Below are 15,589 nucleotides of genomic sequence, written 5' to 3'. Positions count from 1 at the left end.
TGCCTCCCTGCATCCAAAAGCTGTGGTTTGGGGAAAGAGGTCTTCACAAGCATCTGAAGGCCCCTTTGTTTAACTGCTCCTTGAGGGCAGGGAACACTTTACTATATTATATTGGGCTCTCTCAAGCATTTAGTATAGTGCTCTCCACATGCTCCTCACCTTCAAAGCCTTACTGAAGGCACAACACCTCCAAGAGGCCTTTCCCAACTAGGCCCTCATTTCCTCTTCTCCCACTCCTTTCCGTGTTATCCTGACACTTGAATTAGCACCCTTTATTCACTCCTCCCTCAGCCCCATTCATCCAATTTATTCAATTTATTGAATTTATTGTATTTATTGAGGCAGGGAACATGCCTACCAACTCTTTTATATTATATTCCCCCAAGGTCTTAGTACAGTGCTCTGCACACAGTAAGAGCTCAATAAATATGATTGATGGCTCTGCATGCAGCACTCAATAAACACTACTGATTGATTGACTGCACGATGTGATGTTTTCCTTTATCAATTGGTAGCCAGTGCTCTTTAAAGTTTTTCACCTCTATTGAGTTTCACCCAGATTTCTAATTTTTCCCCCAAATGTGTGATCGGCACACACAGAGGAGGTTTGTATCCCAGACTGACATGTCCCAACCAGGAGGACTGCCTGAGCTCTGTTATTCCTGGCAAACTGAGTGAAACCGAGAATATTTTTTTAATTAGATTGGCACTCTGGTTCCCTCCTGTAGTTACACTTTCCATGATAAACTCCCGCTTTTGGTGCTGAGAATCAGGGAGTTGGGAAAAAGTACAAGGCAGAAATTTGGTAAAGCCTTCCCAAAATGAATCTACCCAGTGAGGCAGTTCTGCTTCCTGTGGGATCCATTTGCATTCCTTGCAGTTGCACGGTTCCCAGCTGTTGACTCCAGTCAAGGGGACTGGAGGAACAGATGAAGTCACACAGGTGGTTTTGGGGATTAACCTCCTTCCTCTGGTTAGTGAAGTCACATTCATTTATTCATTTAATGGTATTGTTAAGCGCTTTCTATGTCCCAGTCACTGTACTAAGCGCTGGAATGTCAGGATGGACACAACCCATGTCCCACATGGAGTTCACAGTCTTAATGCCCAATTTAGAGATGAGGTAACTGAGGCAGAGCAAAGTTAAGTGACTTGTCCAAGGTCACATTGTAGGCAAGTGGCTGAACCAGAAGTAGAACGCAGGTCCTTTGCCTCTCAGGCCCATGCTTTTTCCACTAGGGCATGCTTCTCAAACTTAGTTCCGTCACCACACGTTTCCCATCCCCATTTTTAGTATTAATCTGTTTTCCCCAATATTAAAGTAAAAAGAAGCCCTTCTCAGCTGTACTTTTATGGTACCCAATACGTTTTAACTCCTCCATAAAATTAGCCTGTCCTGAAATTTCTTTAATACAATGCAGCCTTCATGGTGTTATATTTTGCACAGTGTCACTTTCCAGTGCACCAGGATACAATAGTTCCAAATCCTTAGCTAAAAACCCAGGGTTTTCAACTGAGTTTAGAAACATAATGTAAATGGAACTCCAGCTAAACCTCTTATTTGCTATTAAGATTCTCAGAAGAGAACTTCAGCTGGTGTACTGTCAAGAAAATCATATTTCTCACCGACCACACGATGCTTTTAACAGACACTGCATTCATATTCCCAGACAATTTGTTGATCCAGAGCAGGACAGGAAAGTCACTGTAGAATGAAAAGTTATACTGGCAAACAAGTATTTCTAGGAAAATTAAATGGAGTGTAGGTCCGTGGAAAGAACATGGGACTGGTTATCATAAGAAGAGAGTTAATCCACGCTCTGCCAATTACTTACCATGGGAAATTGGGTCAATCACTTCACCTCTCTGTGCCTTGATTCCTTAATCTGTAAAATGGGAAAAAATGTTTGGCTTCTTAGATTGTGAGCACTGTGTGCGACAGAGATGGGTATCGTGCATCTACCCCAGTGCCTGGCACATAGTAAGTGCTTAATAGATACCATTGTCTTTGAAAAATGTGATCATCAACATCTTAATGTTGCATTTACAGCATCATTTCCGAGGTGAGCAATGGCTCTACAATAGAGGAAACCTAGTCCTACATCAATTAAAACCATTCTGTTTCATTACTGTACTAACGAAAAGTAATATCTGAAATTGTGATCTGTCCAGCCTTTCCTGAGCCTCTAGAAAATCAGCAAGGGCAATGGGCCCTGCTGGCCACCACCATGGTACTATCAGTAAGATTCCCAGGGGAATGTAGATGTGACTGGCAATTTCTCAAGTTTTACCCTCAAAAGATATTGAGGGTAAAGACACAGAGATTCCCACCAAATGATTAAACCAAACTTGACAAAAAAGATTACAAGAGTTAATTATAGTGGAAAGCTGATTATCCAAACAGGGGTAATCTGAATGACCAGCTCTCCAAACCAAGGCCAGTTTGGAAAATAAAAAAAAATAGTTCAAATGATTTAACTAAATTGGCAAGACTGCCTTTCAGAGTTAGCTAAACCCAATTTCATTCAGTTATCTGAGCTTCAGACTACGTCAGCTAGTAAAATAGGTGGTCCCTATGTATTCATATCATCACATTTCTACTCTTCAAGAATAAGAAAATATCCCTATCATTTGATGAGTGAAGAAGTTGTGAGATCTGCTGCCATTAGTGTCCTCAAAAGCAAATGGCGACAGCAATCTAACCACATAAGTGGATTTGTCTCAAAGCAGGGGGTGTATGACATTGCAACACATGCTTAGAACCACTTAATGAAATGGGATGGTGGTGGTTGGGGGAAATCTCACTGTACTTCAGTTACTCTTTAAAAAAGTAAGTGGAAACAAAAAGTTCTAAATTGGGGCTGGAATGTTATTCTTGGAAAACAGATTTCTGGAACTATGGATGCTAATGTTTTCTCTTCCTCTAAATGGAGAATAAAGCAGAAGTGTGAGAGGCATGAATCCAGGTATGTGGGTTAATAAAATAAGAGAGAAATGAGGGAACTGGTGAGTCACTGAAAAAAAAAAAAGAGACCGAGGGGTTCTAGGAAATCTGGATTTTTTTTTTTGTCTGTGGTCCCTGTAATGAATCCCCTTCTGTGTCAATATGGAAAAAAGTCTGTCTACTAGTACCTGGCTGAAATGATGAATAATGAACACATACTGCACTTGGGTAGAGTCAACTACAAGAACTCATTTTTCTGGTGGGGTGGGAAAAAAGAGGGTCGCCCCCATCATAACAAAATGAAAATGTAGGCTCAGGGATATTGTCACCTTTTCTCCAGGGTCACACAAAGAAGCCACAGGCAGAGCTAACAGCAGAACTCATTCATTCAATCATAATAAATATTTATTATGATTGAATGAACTCAGGGTTCTTGATCCCTGTTAACTCAATCCTCCAGAATACACCCCCGATAAGTTGATACATTTATGAGATCCTAACAATTTTACTACGGTAATGCATTAAAGGTGGTTTCTGGGTAAAAGATGAAAATATTTCTGGGAGGTCATCCTTGGAAAATACGGTTAAGAACTCCAAGGCACTGTTTTGTACTCAACTGAAGTGAAAAGTAAATTGCTTTACTATTTTAGAACCCATTTCACTTGATGCTCTCTAAAGCATATTTAAAGCCAGCAGCTTTTCCTTTGTTTAATGTTGCAGACATCTTTATGAAAGTGCAAGGAAATTAAAGTATTTCTTTGAACAGACACACTTGGAAAAAAAAATCACCCAAATTCTCGTTGCCCATGTCATTTAAAACTGGATCATTGGGAAGGCTTCAAATAGCACTGTTAAAGGTCCCCTTCAACTAACTTGACTAAACTGCCATCCTGGATCATAGTAGAGCAGCACGGTATAGTGGACAGAGCATAGGCCTGGGAATCAGAAGGTCATGGGTTCTAATCCTGTCTCTGCCCCTTGTCTGCCCTGTGGCCTTGGGCAAGTCACTTCACTTTTCTTGTGCCTGTTACCTCATCTGTAAAATGGGTGGTATCCACCCCAGCACTTCTTACAATGCCTGGAACATAGTAAGCAGTTAACAAATACCATAATTATTATTATTATGACAGCCTGAGTTGGCATGGGGATTCCTAAGGTGGTAAATCACTCCTGGAATCTGCCTTCTTCTTAATGTCGCAAGGACAGCTGACTCCTTAGCCAGCATCAGGAGGTTATGAACAAAATACCTTTTGTAACAATTCAACCAGGAAGGGTGGGAAGTGTTAGGTTGAGATAGTTTGCCCTGAGATTTCATTCTCATGCAGGACTCCTGAATGGTCCAGAGGTCTATCAGATTGACACTGGTTGCCCAGGGGTTCCAAGTTATCCCCAGTGCCTGAGGCTGTCAAGGACCTAAAGAATTGCCATGCCAAAAAGGGCTGGGGAAGAGCTGAGGGGTGGAAAAAGCCCATGTTACCTGTCAATTAGACTGCCTTTTGATAATAGGAGGAGTCCCAGCTAGGGTTTCAAAGATCTCAAGATCTAAAGATCTCAGAGCTGAAGTAGGAGCTCTGCTTTTGTTTCTGGCCAGTCGTGAGTGCTTCACCCGAGAACACTGTTCCCATCTCACCTCAGGGCCGAACTGTTAACGTGGATTGCGGTAGCTCTGGACTCCCATCAGGTTCTTTTCCATGAGAGACAGCAGACTGCGAGCATCTTCTGGGGCAGGCCCCCACCCATGATGCCACCCATAAGCCGCCCATGTTCAGCAACCTCCCGGTGAGCAGTAAAGAGGGGTGTGATGGAGACAAACATTTACTGAGGGCTAAATCTCCTGTATCAAACCCATTTTCTCTTGGAACCCAGCTCTTCAGTATCATTAAATAATCTATTGCAGCCTCCAGAACTCTTTTAATAGTTCTCCTTAATCTTTTAAACTGCCCAGTTGTGCAGATTTGGGTTGCTACAAGCATGTTCAGTGGTTTTGGAATTATTGCAAGATAGAAAATGCCAGAAGACTTTTGGATAAGAAATGCTAAGCTTTGCAGCTTCCGGAGAACTCTTACGGAGGAGGAATGTCTGAAGCACTTAAAACCAGGCCTGGCTGCCTGCCTGTGCTGAAACCCAGATTTTCATCTGGACTCAAGAGTTATGGATAGTTCCTCCGTTGGGGCTTAGCTACCCTTGGAAATTGATTTTAGTCATTCTAACGTTGGCTTTAACATGAAAACGAGAGGGGAGAAATGGGATTACAATGGCTGCTTAGGTCAACCAAATCTCCAGCCCGGTGTTGTGGTCTTAGCATCGATGGCCGTCAGTTTAACTTGCTTCTGTTCCTGGTGGGAATATTTTTTTCTTATTTTCCAAGCCTGTAGAGTGTGAAATGGAATGCAGCCTATGGCAGCACTCAGTAGCCTGGACTATTCCTCTAGTCGTCTTTTCCAGGGACAAAATGAAGTACTTTGGCTTCCACTCTAGATGCGGAAACACTAAATCAACACAAGAGAAACCAAATGGAAGGAGAAAGGAATCAGCTTCAGAGATTTCCTTCACTTTCTGGGAAGCACAGTTCTTTCTCTAGAAGAGTATATGATGGAGTCTCTGTCTCTTGGAGGGTTTGCTACCAGGAGGACCCAGGTGTTCCATAAGCAAAGATGGGAGATAGGCTTACCTAGCTGGACTAGGTTATTTGCTTCAGGGAGCTCTTTTATGAGCAGAGACTTAAAACACACGGTGAATCTAAGACAAAATCGAAGCAGCATTTCAAATAGCAAAGAAAAATAAGAATGATACGTGCACAGGATACAGAATGTCTGCAAGTGCTTCATCTTCAGTGGGTAAAGAAAGCTAGTGTGGCCTAGTGGATAGAGCATGGGCCTAGGAATCAGAACGACCTGAGTATTAATCCCAGTTCTGCTACTTTTCTGCTGCGTGATCTTGGGCAAGTCACTTCACTTCTCTGTGCTTCGGTTACTATATCTGTAAAATGGGGATTAACACTGTTTGAGCCCAATGTGGAACAGGGACAGTATCCAACAATTCCACCTACAGAAAGACACTGAATACCTCTATTTTATGAAGACTTTTCAGAGCCCAAATGGACAACTACAAACCAAAAAATTGCCACTTCTACAATGAGAACGAGTATCCAGGGACAATCGGAGATGGAAAAGTTGATTTTACAGATTTCAACTGAATCTGATTGCTCATCTTCAGGGGTAGAAGGATCATGTGCTACTCCACTGCCCCCCACCCCACAAGCCTTTTGTACAGTGAGCACCCAATTTGAAAACAGATAAGAATTTTTCCAAACATTGCAACTTTGAGCCGAACAGAGAAAATGATGGAAATCCCCTTTCTCCAATAGCGTCACAGTTAAGTGACCATTGATCCCAACTTCAATATTAATGCCTTTAAAGTGAGGAACAGAAAACTCTTGAATCTTCTCAGAGCCAATTGGGAGTAAATATCTTTGGGGGTTTGTGGGAAGGGGGAAAGCAGCAATTCATATTAAACCAGTTCCCCAGAAGAATGAGAAAGAAAAATCTGAATACCTTCAACATCCACTTTCAAAACTGGATTTGCAACTGTAACTCCACCATGTCCAAGACCTTATTAGGAAATATCTACACCGGAAGAGGTCATCCAGTGACTTTCTTGAAACTTCAGATTCCTAGGTTCGGATTCATCATTAGATACTAAAGAATGCTTTTGATGCATTTAAAGTTTCCAGAGAGGTTGCCAACAGCATTGCCAAAGAAGGATAACCAGCCAGTAATCTAGGGTTTTATGAAACCTAACATGAGGTTCCAGTGATAGAATATTAACCAGCCCTGATTTATTTAAAACAATATTCAACATTTACAAATTAGAGCGTGTTTTTTTCCCAATGTACATCTGTTCATTTGGGTGTATATTTCTATTTATCAGATTTTTTTGTTTTTTTCCCCAAGGAATAATCAGATTCTGATACCTGAAGAGTATTAGGGGGTTGAGGGTAACACACAATTTTGGCCCTTAGGATCATTTCAGACCTGGGAAACCAAACAAGTGAGTATTGGCTACATTTATTCACATAAGTTTAATATAGGACCCCAAGTAAGATATTTACTTACTTCACCAAAAAAAGCTCTAGCACAAGCTGGGAAGGAAATGGAGTAATACAACCGGGTTATCTCCATAGGTAGAATGGCTTTTGGCTCCCTCACAAATAGTTTCATTTGTGGTAGTTATTTCAGTAAGACTTTGGCTACAGACTCATCTTTATTGGGGAAGTAGCCCAGAGGGGTTACCAAATCCATCTGTGGGAATTTCATGCTTCATAGATAGTTCAGTGCTTTGGTAATCGGTCTAGACACGGGCATGCATCAGAAAAACAGTAAATACCTAACATCTTACTGAAGCACACAAATCAAAACAGTACATGTGTACAGAACAATGCCCCTATTATGATATTCATTCTTCATGAAGATGGAATTCCCACACCTTAGATTCTATTTTTTTAATAGCAATATAAAAAGACTCCATACAGGTCCCGGCTTGACTGCTTTAATTTAGCAAGGCAATGTGCATTGTAAGATAAAGGATTTTTAAGACTGCCAGCAGGATCAAAATGAAATCAATATAACACCCATTCCACTTTTTCTGATTTTCAGAAATGGATCACACCAATCAGCACTTGGTACAGTGCCTGGCACATAATAAGTGCTTAACAAAAAACATTTTAAAAAAATCAACGGTATTTACTGAGCGCTTACTGGTTGCGGAGCACTGTACTAAGACTTGGGAAAGTATAATACAGCAGGGTTGGTACATGCAATCCCTGCCCATAGCAAGCCTACAATCTAGGGGGGAATCGGGCATTAAAATATATTAGGGATAGGAGACATAGTAGAGCTTTCTAGCATGATTATTCATGGGATTGTCTGATTCAGGCCTTTCAGTATGTGAATTTTTTTAAAAAAAACAAAATCAAAATGCTGCTGGATTCCATTACAAGACGGAATTGAAAAATTTTCAATTTTCACAGAGAAGAAAGCCATAATTATAAACCATTCAAGTAGCTCTTAAACTTACTAGATTATAAGCTTTTCCATGATTAAAACTTTAGTTGAGTGATTAATGGCTTCAGATTCACCCTCCAACAAAAATGTTTTTGTTTCAAATTCTAATTTGATGTATAAATAGGACATAAATACACTGCAAATGTTAAGCACATGTTAGCTCAACTAATTACAAGCGGATGGTAATGTGGCCGCCCCTTCAGCATCTTAATGAAGCCAGTGCACCTGAGAAGGGATGAGCTGTGCCCAGGGTTTGATTCCTAGGAATCCTAAAGCTGCTGTTTTATGGTCATTGCTGAGCTCCCCCAGCCCATAGCACAGAGCTTGGCACATAATAAGCATTTAATAAATGGAATCATTTTTATGACTTTTACCTTCTGTTCAAGGTGCACCTTCAAGTTCCCCAGGTATTTATCCCAGCACTTAACACATAGAAAGAATGGGTCTGCCAAGAGTCCATGACTTAACTTATTTAAACCCCTCAAGAGACATTTGTAGGGGGACTGACATGACTTGGGGTTCAAAAGTCAGCTGGAGAAGCAAGCAAAAAGCCTTATCTCCTTCCCCACTGCAGTAGCATGGATTTCTCAGAGTTTGTCTGTCTGTATATTCAAAAACACAGGTCTCTCCATCCCCTTCACAGCAAAAAAAATCAACACTTACTTCACTTACAGAAAACTGTACAATCTTCAAGTCTCTCAGCCAGAAGATTGTAAATAAAAAAAGTCACAGAAATTAGACACTAAAACTTGAGATTTAAAAATCTAAGTTTAAACCCAGTCCACTGGCTTTCTTCTCACTGAATACTGTAAACTCCTTGTGGGCAGGGATCACATATAGCAACTCTAATGTGCTTTACTTTCCCAAAGTGCTTAGTAAACCATTCTGCACACAATAAACACTCAATAAGTACCACTGATTGACTGGTTTTCCATAGAATAATAGCACCTTGAATTAGTGTAGGTTTTTTCTGTTTAATGATACTTTCACATCAGTGCTTTCATTCGATTCTTTCAACAATCCTGTAAAGTTGGGAACGACAGGCATCCTCATTTCCATTTAACAGATAGGGAAAGTGAAGCACAGGGAGGTGAAATGACTGGTCTAAGGTCACTTTGCACAGAGTTAGGACTGCAGTTCAGTTCTTCTGGCACCGACCCACACTCTACATTCAGGTTACCCTCAACACCACTGCCAGCATTTATAATGACCATCAAAATCATTACAAATTTTAAATATGAAATGATTACACAATCACTCAAACCTGTGGTACTTCCTGCATATGAAATTAAGTCCTGCCCTTCAACAATGGATGTTACACCATCACCACCACCAACAGCAAAACCCCAAATTATGTTTCTAGGTTCTCCTGGCAGCCTGAACTGAGATCAAGAAATAAAGGCTGCCTTCTTGAGAAAGCGTTGTTACTTTCTTGAGTCTAAACTGAGACCCGTGGTTCAGGGCTGTACAGGTAAACATGCACTATGTGTTTTCTGTGATTAAATGGTTTCTGTCTCTAGAGCTGTTAGAATGGGCTCTTTCATAAGCACTAACATTTTCTGAGGAGGGAAAAAAACACACTAAATGGAAGGCTTGCCAAGTTAGTCCAAGACTGGGGAGGAGGGGAGGGAGGAGAGAAGGTGCCACCTCCTCAGAGATGGGGTACTCACAGGGCTTACACCTGCATCTGGCCAGAGGGTGAGTATGCACTGTCATTTAAGGGTGCAATTAAACCCTTTGACTAATTAACTATCCCTTGAATTAATTTATCAAATGATAGGACATGGTACTGTATCCTCCAATAACTCCAGGAGGAGCCGCAACAAGCTGGGGGATGCAAAAGAGTTGGCCCCATTTCCAAGCTTGTCCTTTGAAACCACTAAATGGTGTCTGTCAAAAGAGTGAAGGAGCTGAGGAAAGTTCCTCTCTTACCCAGTGGTCAGGTTGCAGAAAGAAAGCTTGTGCAACCCAGCCAGGGAACTTACCTCCTTATTCCTGGCCAAGGATCAACATGGAAAGAGTGCACACTCTAAATGTGAAACCCTGATCAGAATACGTAATGTTAGTTCAGAAACATACCAGGAAAATTGAGAGAGAGGGCCGGGATGAGAGGGAAGGGGAGATCTGAGAAACTTCGTTATATAGGTATTTACTGGAAACAAGCACTTTTCATGGGCATTCTTGAACTTTTTCAAACCTAAGAATGGAGAATGGCACAAATCTGTTATTCTTTAGTTCTTAAGTCTGCTTTTGAAAAATTGGTACTCAATCAGCTCTCTTCCCCTTACCTATCCCTGCTCTCCTCCCACCACTACCCAGTCTTCACACTTTGCTCCTTTAATGTCCAATACTCACTGTGCCTCACTTTCATCTCTTTCACTGCCAACTTCTTTTAATAGAGCACAGGCCCAGAAGAAAGAAGGGCCTGGGTTCTAATTTTGGCTCCACCAGTTGTCTGCTGTGTGACCACAGACAAGTCACGTAACATCTCTGTGCCTCGGTTACCTCATCTGTAAAATGGGAATTCAGACTTGATCCCCATGAGGGACAGAGACTGTGACCAACCGGATTTGTTTGTACCCACCCAGTGCTTAGTACAGCTCCTGGCACACAGTAAGCACTTAACAAACACCATTAAAAAAACTGAAGTAAAAAGTTGTTAAATCATTTTGCAACTACCGTGATAGGCATGTGCTGACTTCTCACAATCAATCAATAGTATTGTTTAAGAACTGACTGGTCGGGGCACTATACTAGGTACTTGGGAGGGCATAATAGAGTAAAACACCCACCTACTGGTAAGAAAAAAAGAGAAGATCAGACTTTTGAAACAAGGTATGGCAATTTCCCAGGAGTAATGTAAAATACCCAATTGAAATGGCAAACAGTTCAACATGAGAAAAAGAAAAAACAAGGATCAGAAAACTGCCAAAGGAGTCAGAAGCTTTAGAGACAAGCAGGGGCAAGGACGAGGTTGGTAAAGAGACAGATTGAGAAATTCAAACCAAGTTAAAAACAGGTGAAAGATACTTGGCTGCATATTGGAAAACAGCTCTTTCAAGGTTCTGCAGGAAGGTGGTGGAACTCGTACTGAGTTCCTGATCATATTATCCAGATGGACCCGGTTCCATTTCTAAAGGAAGTAATCTTCCACGAACAATTGAAGTAAAGGTGGTGTGTCAGGCCAGACTGCAGAAAAGGGGAAAAAGGTAAAAAAAAAAAAAGCCTAAAATGAGGAAACATTAAACTAGGTGTTGTGAATTTCCATTTAATGAACTCTTTTGGGAAATAATTTTTCCAATTGAAAAATCCATTTCTGGACAGAACTTTAGGTGCCAACAATGTTACCACGACTGCTCTGACCAGACAGAGCTAGTTTTTTGGAATCTTGTGGTATTTAGTCCTGCCTCAGGGGGCCACCCCTTGACCCTGAACAGTACCGTCCCTGTCCATTTGCTAGGCAGGCCAATCCATGCATCCCCGGGCCCTGTCCCCACTTCCTGCTGCCACTGTCACCCTAGGAAGGTGTGAGAGTCAGGAATCCTCCTCTGAGGTCCAGACTGCTTTTGATTTAAACACAGTTTAGGTGAATGACATCAATAAGCACATAGCTAATCAGCAAAAGCAAATACTAAACCGGTCTGGGGATGTAATCCCTCAGAAGAGGAATGCTGCCAACTGGCACTTGGAACAAATAGATTCCATTCAGGAAGATTTCCACATAAAGAATGATTGGCAAGTCTGATATACAGTTGGCCAGATGGGATGGAGATGCTGAAAGGAGTGAGTTCGCTGGGCAGTGTGGCCTAGAGGAAAGAGCATAGGGAGACCTGGGTTAAGGAACTTTCCAGAATTCAGCTCTGGTATATGAAAGGTCCAAGAAAGGGCATTCCAGTGCAGTGAGGAGGCACTATGCTACTGGGCCATGACTCTGCTTCTAATGATAACAACAATTGGGGCATTTGTTAAGCACTTACTAAGTGCCAAGCACTGTACTAAAAACTAGGGTAGATACATGATCATCAGGTTCCACATGTGAGAACAGGTTCTGAATCTCCATTTTGCAGATGAGGCAAAGAAAAGTTAAGTGTTTTGCCCCGGGTCGCAAAGCAGCAAGTGGAGGAGCTGGGATTTGAACCTATGTCCTCTGTCTCTTTCCATGAGGTCAATTTTGCTTCTCCACTTTTACTCCACCCCAGGACCTGGGATTGCAGTCCCACCTTCCTCAGTTTATGACTGGCAGGCCCCCCACCCCTAAAGAAAGCCTCCTCATCTTCCAGGGTAGCAGAGGGTGATGGGTGTGCTGGTTAAAAATCTTTTTTACTTACAGCATTGTCGGTGAATCAGATATACCACAGAACTCCTAGGTGACCTTGGACAAATCATTTAACCTCTCAGTGCTTCAATTTCTTAATCTGTGAAATGGAGAAAAGAAATCTACTCTCTCTACCTCTTGGATAGTGAATTCCAGGTGGCACAGGGGCTGTGTCTGATCTGATTATCTCATACCTACCCCCAAGACTCAGCAGAGTGTTTGGCACTGAGTACACATTTAATAAATACCATACCTAAACTCAATCCTCCTGCATCTGATTGCAAACAAGGCTGTTTTAGTTTATGACATTAAGAAACATGAGAGGATTTTTCAAACTTGTATTACTTGTGCCCTGAGTAGACTCAACCCGTATAATGCAGTCAATTCCATTCTATCAAATCCATCTCTTAGGTGAACAGGTTGTGGGGTTAGTATGGAAAATAAAGGGGGCAATTCTAATGTAAAACGATATCCCGAACTGCACACATACATAAAATTAGTTACATCAATTCAAAGCTAATGAGTTTTATTTTCCCCAATGAGAGAAATGAAAAAAACATTTAGACCGAACAAAATCGGCCAGCACACTAGAAATGGACAACCTAAAAGCAGGAGAGCTGATGGTAGCATTCTCCCCCTAAGATCATTCTGCCACCATAATTACCAGAAATTAAGTAGAAAAGGAAAAGGAAAATAAATAGAATGAGTTTGGCCACAATATATATTTTCATGATACATTCTGGGCTAGGCCCTTGGCAAAGAATTAAGAATTAACTTTCCCAGGTGCTTAGTGCAATCCTCTGCTCAGTGATTGATACATTAAAATGGACAAATACAATGGTGTGGATTGTCCTCTAAAGCGTAGAATGCAACTTTCGTGTTACAGGTAAACTTGGTTTGCTCACACCACATCAATCGATGTACTGCAACTGGCCTGTTGAGAAAAGAAGTCATTTGCCTTCTAATTAAAAAGAAAACCAGACATTTCACAGAAATCTCACAGAAATGAAATTTAACTTCATGGAAATGTTGACATTGTTAGGGTTTATCCAGAATGTGTTTCATTGAGGGTGATGATCTTTCTAGAGGGATTAAGTTGTTATGCATTTAGGTCTCTAGACATCCACAGAAATAAACTTCTACATAGATAATTGATGTCAGTGTTTCCCTCAAAATGGAGGACCTCCATGTAGTCACTGGGCTTGGGAGAAAGTTAGCTAGATGCATTTTGATTTTCTCAATAGTGAATGAGAAATTTGGACAGGCCTCAGTAATAATAATAATAACAATAATAATAGTATTTATTAAGCATTTTATATGGTATAGTGGATAGAGCATGGGCCTGCGAGTCAGACGATCATGGGTTTTAATCCTGGTTCTGCCAGTTGTCTGCTGTATGGCCTGGGGGAAGCCACTTCACTTCTCTGTGCCTCTGTTACCTCATCTGTAAAATGGGGATTAAGACTGTGAGCCCCATGAGGGACAAGGACTGCATCCAACCTGATTTGCTTGTATCGACCCAGCGCTTAGTACAGTGGCTGGCACATAGTAAGCACTTAAATACCACGGTTACTATTTTTATTATTAGATGCCACGCACACACTGTAAACTGGGGTATACATAAGATAATCAGGTCCCAAATGGGGCTCACAGACTAAGCAGGAGAGACAACAGGCATTGAATACCCATTATGCAGATGAGAGAACTGAGGTACAGAGGTGTTAAGTGATTTGTCCAACGTCCCACAGCAGGTATGTGGCTAAACTGGGATTGGAACCCAGGTCCTAAGACTCCCATTCCCATGTTCTTTCTCCTAGGCCACGCTGCTTCCTAGCTCTACCCTCAGAGAGCCCTGAGAAGACTCAAAGAGAAGAAGAGAAGCTCCATGTGCTTCCCATATGACAATGTACGGTATAAAAGATGGAAGTTCATATTTTTCTATGTTTTCTCATCCCTGGGGATGAGACTGTATGCATGCTCTGGCAGTTCAAAAGGAGTAATTCAGAGAAAGTGACCGGATGGGTTAATTAGGACTCCAAACAGTTCTGCCCTTTGAGCTTGCTGTTTACGATAGTCTGTGTACTGTATTCTACAGCCAAGGAACCAATCTGTCTCAGGGCTCAGATTCCACAGGGTCAGATAGCTAAACCCTGTTAAAACATAAAAATCACCTTTCATTGCTACACAGAAAAATAGTTTTCTGCCTTTAAAAGTCTTGTAAATAGGAATTCTTTTTACCTTCTTGCCAGTACTCTGTTTCGTGTCTTTGGGTTGGAAATTCAACCTCAATAAAAATATTTTAAGGAAAACAATCTTACAAGAAATACTCTGCAAGTGTGTCATGTGACTCTCTACTGGAGTCTTGAAGGCTGCCAGGAGCACGGTGGTGGTCAAGGGAATGGGGTGAAGGTAAAATGTGCAAGATTAAAAACTGTATTTACCTCCAATGCATCCTCCAATTCCCTACTGGATCCCCCAGGATCAGAGCTGGCTTCGGTCACGCTGTCTTTTGTGGGCTGTCTTTCGTGCTGCTGATGGTGAGTTGCATCCTTGAGTTAGTGGCTGTAAGAGAATCTCTTGCACGCTTGCTTACTTGCCCATGAAAACATAAGAGGACATCTTTCCTGGCTCCAGGCCATTATGGGTGAGCACTGCTTGGGCATCAAGGGGGAGATCAAATGGAACTTCTTCTGTCTGAGCAAAAGATCAGACTGGGCTGCCTATGTTTCACAGGGCAAGAAGAGGAGAGATATATTCTACCACCAGTGAGACCATGTTTGAGTTGCTGCAGCCCTTGTGATGGCTTGTGCCAAGCCATCCACACTCTTTCACTGTGAGATGGTTGGCGGGAATACTGGTGCAGCCTGTGGTGATGGAACAAAAATCTCTGAAACCTTTGCAGTAGCAGCCACCACTGTACCCTCCCTCATTTTCTAAGCCATTCAATCATTCATTCAATCATATTTATTGAGCGCTTACAGTGTGCAGAGCACTGTACTAAGCACTTGGGAAGTACAAGTTGGCAACATATAGAGACGGTCCCTACCCAACAACGGACTCACAGTCTAAGTATGTCACTCAGACTGGCTTAATTAGGGCCAGGGGTGAGGGAGGAGGGACACGTCTTCACATTCTGGTGGAAAACAGAATAAAAGAAAAACAAAAAGCAAAGACTAAATATACAGTTGCCCTTTGCACAACTGTATAGGTCAGAGCCAGAAGAAGGCAGGAGACATATCCCTTCCCTTTTCTTCTCCCCTCCTTCAT

Source organism: Tachyglossus aculeatus, chromosome 6 (assembly GCF_015852505.1).
Source record: "Tachyglossus aculeatus isolate mTacAcu1 chromosome 6, mTacAcu1.pri, whole genome shotgun sequence".
Lineage (NCBI taxonomy): Eukaryota > Metazoa > Chordata > Mammalia > Monotremata > Tachyglossidae > Tachyglossus > Tachyglossus aculeatus.
Note: the sequence above shows the minus strand (reverse complement) of the source record.